General features: G+C 41.0%; 1 protein-coding gene across 2 annotated transcripts in view; it reads left to right on the top strand.

Annotated features, from left to right (window-relative positions):
• The first annotated feature begins 2,913 nt into the window (after nt 1-2,913).
• The window catches only part of dhx16 (DEAH (Asp-Glu-Ala-His) box polypeptide 16), a 98,853-nt gene continuing 94,082 nt past the window's right edge, over nt 2,914-7,684 (top strand). Inside the window, exon 1 of one of the 2 annotated variants that reach the window (XM_060944275.1) lies at nt 2,914-2,960. The gene's annotated coding sequence lies outside the window, so the exon portion shown is untranslated. The other variant, XM_060944274.1, reaches the window with a different exon arrangement.

Here is a 7,684-nt window from a genome sequence, read left to right as displayed (position 1 = left end):
ATTGATTGATTTTATTTTGGATTGATAGACAATAAAATCCAAAGGATAACATGTTAAAGTGAAAAACACTTATTTCCAACATGGTCCTTGATGTTAAGACATAAAAGCAATAAAACACTAAACACAGACAAGTCCAAGACCATTACTAAAACAAAAATATACATATTATACATAATATGTCTAAAATATCTGTATTATACAATATCTATCTATAATTCAAATACTAGATTTTACATTGCTCTCTCCACAGGGCCCCCCACATTAGGTTTAGCCGGGGGGGGGGGGGGGGGGGGGCTGTGGAGAGAGCAATTTAAAATATGTATATTTATATTTGGGCGGCATGGTGGTGTAGTGGTTAGCGCTGTTGCCTCACAACAAGAAGGTCCGGGTTCGAGCCCCGTGGCCAGCGAGGGCCTTTCTGTGTGGAGTTTGCATGTTCTCCCCGTGTCCATGTGGGTTTCCTCCGGGTGCTCCGGTTTCCCCCACAGTCCAAAGACATGCAGGTTAGGTTAACTGGTGACTCTAAATTGACCGTAGGTGTGAATGTGAGTGTGAATGGTTGTCTGTGTCTATGTGTCAGCCCTGTGATGACCTGGCGACTTGTCCAGAGTGTACCCCGCCTTTCGCCCGTAGTCAGCTGGGATAGGCTCCAGCTTGCCTGCGACCCTGTAGAACAGGATAAAGCGGCTAGAGATAATGAGATGAGATGAACAAAGCTATTTCTCTACATATCCTCCATTTAAGTCTAAACACTTCTGCAAGCGATGTTTCCATCGGAGAATTCCTTCTTTGTATTCCTTTTTTGAATTCTTTTGAATTCCTCTTGAAATTATAACATCCGTCTTCGAACTTTTTGACTTACTCTCGTATTTTGAGGCAGATATAAGTTCAGGTGCTTTTGTAGGTTTTGCTGCAACACAATACAAACGGTATCTGAAAATTTCCACCAGTGATTTAACTGTATACTGACCATTACCAGTTACACTAGTGAAGTGATGTTAGACTGCCATAGTGCGATCACTTGTCAAATTTAACACTTTTTTATTTCATAGCATGAATTTTGTCAAACCGTGAGTTGGCCTAGTGGTTAGCGTGTCCGCCTCTCGATCGGGAGATAATGAGATGAGATTAAATATTTGTATTAATATCTGGTGTCTGAGACTTCATCTGTGAAATGAATGTATAATAAATGAATAATAAATTCAGGTCTATGCTTTTAGACAAAAAAATGTCCTCTTCTTCTTCTGCTTCTTCCCTCACCCAGGACGGATTCCACCAGGGGGTGAGGTATTGTTTTCGGTGGGGTTTCTTTGTTTGTTTGTTTTTTTGTTAGCAACATTACGGGAAAACGGCTGGATCAACCTACATGAAACTTTCAGGATCGATGCGCATTTGTTTTGTTTTGTTTTGTTTTTTTAAATAATCTTTATTGAAAATAACAGCAACAAAATACACATACAGTTATTAATCCACACACAAACAACAAACCAAGAGCCGGGGGAGTTTTCAAATAAAAACATTCAATAATGAGCACAAATGAAAAGTTTTAGCAGCTGATGGGCATTGGTCTCAAATAGAACCAACAACATTTTGAGGGTCATCTGGTCATGGTCAAGGTCACCAAAAAGGTCAAAATCGTTTATGGTGCAAATGGTGTCCTAATGTCCTGAATGTCCTTCTGGTTCTGATTCTAGTTCTTTTTCTCACAAACACACATGATTCTGGTTCTGACTGTAATGCTCTCTTTGACAAACATACAATTCTGATTCAAAATCTAAATCTGGGCCTCTCTGTCTTTCTCTCTCTCTCTCTGTCGCCTCACAGGAAGAAGGTCCTGGGTTCGAGCCCAGCGGCCGGCGAGGGCCTTTCTGTGCGGAGTTTGCATGTTCTCCCAGTGTCCGTGTGGGTTTCCTCCGGGTGCTCCCGTTCCCCCACAGTCCAAAGACATGCAGGTTAGGTTAACTGGTGACTCTAAATTGACCGTAGGTGTGAATGTGAGTGTGAATGGTTGTCTGTGTCTATGTGTCAGCCCTGTGATGACCTGGCAACTTGTCCAGAGTGTACCCCGCCTCTCACCCATAGTCAGCTGGGATAGGCTCCAGCTTGTCTGCGACCCTGTAGAACAGGATAAAGCGGCTACGGATAATGGATGGATGGATTTTATTATTTTTTTTAAATTTTACTATAACCCGACAGCTACTGATTGAGAAATATTACCATTATCAACATACAGGTATAAAATAAGTGCTGCCGGGAGAGGTTTGTTTTGCCTGGCAACATTGTTTTATTATTATTATTATTTCTCTGCACTTTTAATATCTCATCTCATTATCTGTCGCCGCTTTATCCTGTTCTACAGGGTCGCAGGCAAGCTGGAGCCTATCCCAGCTGACTACGGGCGAAAGGCAGGGTACACCCTGGACAAGTCGCCAGGTCATCACAGGCCTGACACATAGACACAGATAACCATTCACACTCACATTCACACCTACGGTCAATTTAGAGCCACCAGTTAACCTAACCTGCATGTCTTTGGACTGTGGGGGAAACCGGAGCACCCGGAGGAAACCCACACGGACACTGGGAGAACATGCAAACTCCACACAGAAAGGCCCTCGCCGGCCACGGGGCTCGAACCCGGACTTTCTTGCTGTGAGGCGACAGCGCTAACCACTCCCACTTTTAATATTTTATGCACTATTCAAACATGTGTTGGAATAAATAACAGAGCATTTGTGAATCCAGACATGCTAAATGACATAACAAATGCTTATTTTGTCTTTGTCACTTTATTCTGAGGTGAATCAAACCTCTTTCATTCCTCTTTATGTATCCCATGACCTTCTGTAATCATGGGAACTGTTTACACACAGTGACCTCTGTGTTATGTGAAAACTTTTATTTTGGCGAGTGAGATCATTAGCGACCCGGAAGTAAATATCTCGGACGAAAGGAAACGTGTGAGTAGTGAAAGCTAATATAGAATAGGTTTTTTTTTTCTTCCCCCTCTTCAATATGACTGTTTAATGTTTTTATTTCTCACACAGATATGGTTTAAATATTCTACGGGATGTAATTGATTATCGTAACAGGTCTTTACATGCAAATAAATTTACTAGCAGCTAATTTTATCTGTTCAATTGTTAGCAAGTTGCAGCAGCAGTAAGGAGTAAATTACTGTGAGTTTTGTTCTTAATTACTTAATTCTTAATTACTGTGAGTTTTGTTCTTGCTGTGAGTTTTGTTCTGAAAAGTCTCTTTCGGTAGTGTAACTGTGTGTGTGTGTGTGTGTGTGTTTTTGTTTGTTTGTAAGTCGTGAATATTGCACTCATTTGTATCTAATCATCAACAAGTCATGAATGGCTTTGAATTTGGAATGGAGACTAAAATACAGTGGCGTGCAAAAGTTTGGGCACCCTTACTGGAAATGTCTGTTACTGTGAATAGTTAAGTGAGCAGAAGATGAACTGATCACCAAAAGGCATAAAGGTAAAGACGAGACATTTTTCAGCGTTTTCTGCAAGATGTGTGTATTATTTTTGTTTCGTACAATTGGAGAGTGAAAAAAGAAAAGGAACACCATGCAAAAGTTTGGGCACCCCAATACATTTGAGTTCTCAGGTAACTTTTGGGTTGTTTTACAAGTTTGTGTCACAGGGGTCCAAAATTCAAATTGATTCAAACTGGTTCTTGTACCAGTTTTTAAAGGTCCCATGGCATGAAATTTTCACTTTCTGAGGTTTTTTAACGTTAAAATGAGTTCCTCTGACCTTCTTAAGTCAAATCAAATCAAATCAAGTTTATTTGTATAGCGCTTTTAACAATAAACATTGTCGCAAAGCAGCTTTACAGAATTTGAACGACTTAAAACATGAGCTAATTTTATCCCTAATCTATCCCCAATGAGCAAGCCTGTGGCGACGGTGGCAAGGAAAAACTCCCTCAGACGACATGAGGAAGAAACCTCGAGAGGAACCAGACTCAAAAGGGAACCCATCCTCATTTGGGCAACAACAGACAGCCTGACTATAATATTAACAGTTTTAACAGGTATAACCCTCAACTGTCCTCATGGGGCCGTCCTTCACAGGAGTGGGGCGATAAAACTCCGACCAGACACAGGGCACCAGGATGGATCAAGCAGGTCCGAGGGGCAGAAGAGGCCAGCATCTCAATCCCAGGATCAACATGTAACTCAGAGGGACAGATGGGGGGGAGAGAGAGAGAGAAAGAAAACACGTTGTTAGGTATGCCCTAAAAATGACAAGTATTAAATCTGTGTGGTAGGCTCGCAGAGACGAGAGTCTTTACATCAGGCATAACACACAATGGCATGTTAATATGGTAAAAAATATATCATGACCTGCTCTGGCTGGATGCTTGATTGGGTGATGGGAGCACACTCCTCAGCAATGATGAGATGCAGATGGGCCCCTTAGGCCTGGCCAAGACAATTCAGTTACATTTCACCGGGTCTGGGACATGCGACAGAATGTCTGACGGCCGATTCCCTGCAGGCTACGATAGCCAGTCGAGGTCCCCACCGTCTCCACCAAAAGATTTCCTGTTGACTCCATGTAACTCAGAGGGACAGATTTTGGGGGGGGGAGAGAAAGAAAACACAGGTGGTTAGGTATGCCCAATGTCACCTGAATAAGTAGGAACAGTATACATATTGCACTGAGTACAAGCAGGGACTCCGGCAACTAACTATGACAGCATAACTAAAAGGAGAGAGCCAGAAGGTAACACAGGCATGAGGGAGCCCCGGGACATAAAGCAGCCAGCCACTACACCGTCAACAAACTCGAGTGAGCAAGCGAGTGGGGACTGACAGCATCCATACATCCCAGTTTACCAAAACACTCTATGTCTGAGGACCCTCCAGATCTACTCCTTTACCTCATAAACACCATTAACAAAAGGCTTGACTAAACAGATATATGTTTTCAGCCTAGACTTAAATGCTGAGACTGTGTCTGATTCCCGAACATTACTTGGAAGGCTGTTCCATAACAGTGGGGCTTTGTAAGAAAAGGCTCTGCCCCCTGATGTAGCCTTCACTATACGAGGTACCAGCAGATAGCCTGCACCTTTTGATCTAAGTAGGCGTGGCGGGTCATAGAGGAGCAGAAGTTCACTCAGGTACTGTGGTGCGAGACCATTTAGTGCTTTAAAGGTCAATAGTAGTATTTTATAATCAATACGAAATTTGATTGGGAGCCAATGCAGTGTGGATAAGACAGGCGTGATGTAGTCATATTTTCTAGTTCTAGTAAGGACTCTTGCTGTGGCATTTTGAACTAACTGGAGCTTGTTTATGCACTTATTGGAACATCCAGACAGTACGGCATTACAATAATCCAACCTGGAGGTAACGAAAGCATGGACTAGTTTTTCTGCATCATGCAATGACATTAAATTTCTTATCTTTGCAATATTTCTGAGATGAAAGAAAGCTATCCGGGTGATGTTATCAATGTGAGTTTCGAATGAAAGACTGGGGTCAATAATCACTCCGAGGTCTTTTACTGCTGCACGTGAAGAAACAGAAAGGCCATCCAGAGTTACTGTGTAATCAGAAAACTTACTTCTAGCTGTATGTGGTCCTAGCACAAGTACTTCAGTCTTGTCAGAGTTAAGCAGAAGGAAATTTATAAGCATCCAGTGTCTAATGTCCTTAACACATTCCTCAATTTTATTAAGCTGGTGTCTCTCATCAGGTTTTGCAGAGACATACAACTGTGTGTCATCAGCATAACAGTGGAAACTAATACAATGTTTACGAATAATATCGCCCAGAGGTAACATATATAGAGAAAAAAGCAGTGGACCCAAGACAGAACCTTGTGGAACACCAAACTTTACCTCGGTACGTCTAGAAATATCACCATTTATATCAACATACTGATAACGATCAGTTAGATAAGACCTGAGCCAGGAGAGGGCCATTCCCTTAACTCCCACATTTTCTAGTCTATCCAGAAGAATGGAATGATCAATGGTATCAAATGCTGCACTAAGGTCAAGCAACACAAGTAGCGAGACACAGCCCTGATCAGACGCCAACAGTAGGTCGTTTACTACTTTAACCAGAGCTGTCTCTGTGCTATGATGAGGTCTAAATCCTGACTGATACATTTCATGGATGTTATTCCTATGTAAATATGAGCATAACTGCTGTGCCACAGCTTTTTCAAGGATCTTGGAGATAAAGGGGAGGTTTGATATTGGCCGATAATTGGACAGCTGACAGGGATCAAGGTCAGGTTTTTTAATCAGGGGTTTGATAACTGCTAGTTTAAAGGATTTGGGTACATAGCCAATCATAAGAGAAGAATTTATTATTTTTAGAAGCGGTTCAATTACTCCAGGCATTATCTGTTTGAATAGACGTGTAGGTAAGGGATCTAGTACGCAAGTTGAGGCTTTTGATGTAGAGATTAATGAAAGTAATTCAGTTTCTTTTAGGGGAGTAAAACATTCTAACTGATGATCTGATACAGTTATATTGTTAACTACAAGGTCACTTTCATTGTCTAACCTTAAATTAGTAGTTTGAATTTTTTGTCGGATATCCTCAATTTTGTCATTAAAAAAATTCATGAAGTCGTTGCTACTACATACTGCAGGTGTGCATGTGTTGATAGTGGACTTATTCCTGGTTAATTTTGCTACAGTATTAAATAGGAATCTAGGATTATTTTTGTTATCTTCTATTAGGGAGGAGAAATATGTTGATCTCGCAGCACTAAGAGCTTTTCTATACTTCAGGAAGCTCTCCTTCCAAGCTAATTTGAACACTACCAATTTTGTTTGACGCCATTTACGTTCCAATTTTCGAGTGGTCTGTTTTAATGTGCGAGTGTCATCATTATACCAGGGTGCTAATTTTTTGTCTCTGACCATTTTCCTTTTTAGAGGAGCTACATTATCTAAAGTATGGCGGAATGTTGACTCTAAGCATTCAGTTGCCTGATCGAGTTCTGCAGGGGCTGACAGTGACCCAATCAAAGTTGACAGCTCTGGGAGATCATTTATAAAGCTCTGTGCAGTAGTTGACGTGAAAGTACGTTTAATACAGTAGCGTGGTGAGGTGCATATATTATTACTCAGACATATTTTGAATGAGATGAGACAATGATCTGAGATAACTTTAGACTGTGGAAGTATGACTATATTGTCTACGTTTAATCTGAATGTTAGTATTAGATCAAGGGTGTGACCACCATTATGGGTCGGTCCTATGACATTCTGCTTAATCCCGACTGAATCTAAGATGGACACAAACGCTGTTTTTAAAGGGTCTTCTGGGTTATCGAAGTGAATATTAAAATCTCCGACAACTAAAGCTTTGTCTAAGGAAATAACCAAATCTGAGATAAAATCTGCAAATTCAGAAAGAAACTCAGAATATGGCCCCGGGGGCCTGTAAATAATAAGCAATGGAATTAACTGGGTAGACTTATTTTTCGAGGCTACATACATTATATGAGTATGAAGAACTTCAAATGTATTAAATTTATAACCAGGTTTGTGTGTTACACCTAGATAATCGTTATAAATAACTGCGACGCCTCCTCCTCTGCCAGTTAGACGAGGCTGGTGTATATAACTGTATCCAGGAGGACTCGCTTCATTTAATGCTATATATTCATTTGGCTTAATCCATGTTTCTGTTAAA

Source organism: Neoarius graeffei, chromosome 17 (genome assembly GCF_027579695.1).
Source record: "Neoarius graeffei isolate fNeoGra1 chromosome 17, fNeoGra1.pri, whole genome shotgun sequence".
NCBI lineage: Eukaryota > Metazoa > Chordata > Actinopteri > Siluriformes > Ariidae > Neoarius > Neoarius graeffei.
Note: the sequence above shows the minus strand (reverse complement) of the source record. Positions and strands in the feature narration are given on the sequence as shown.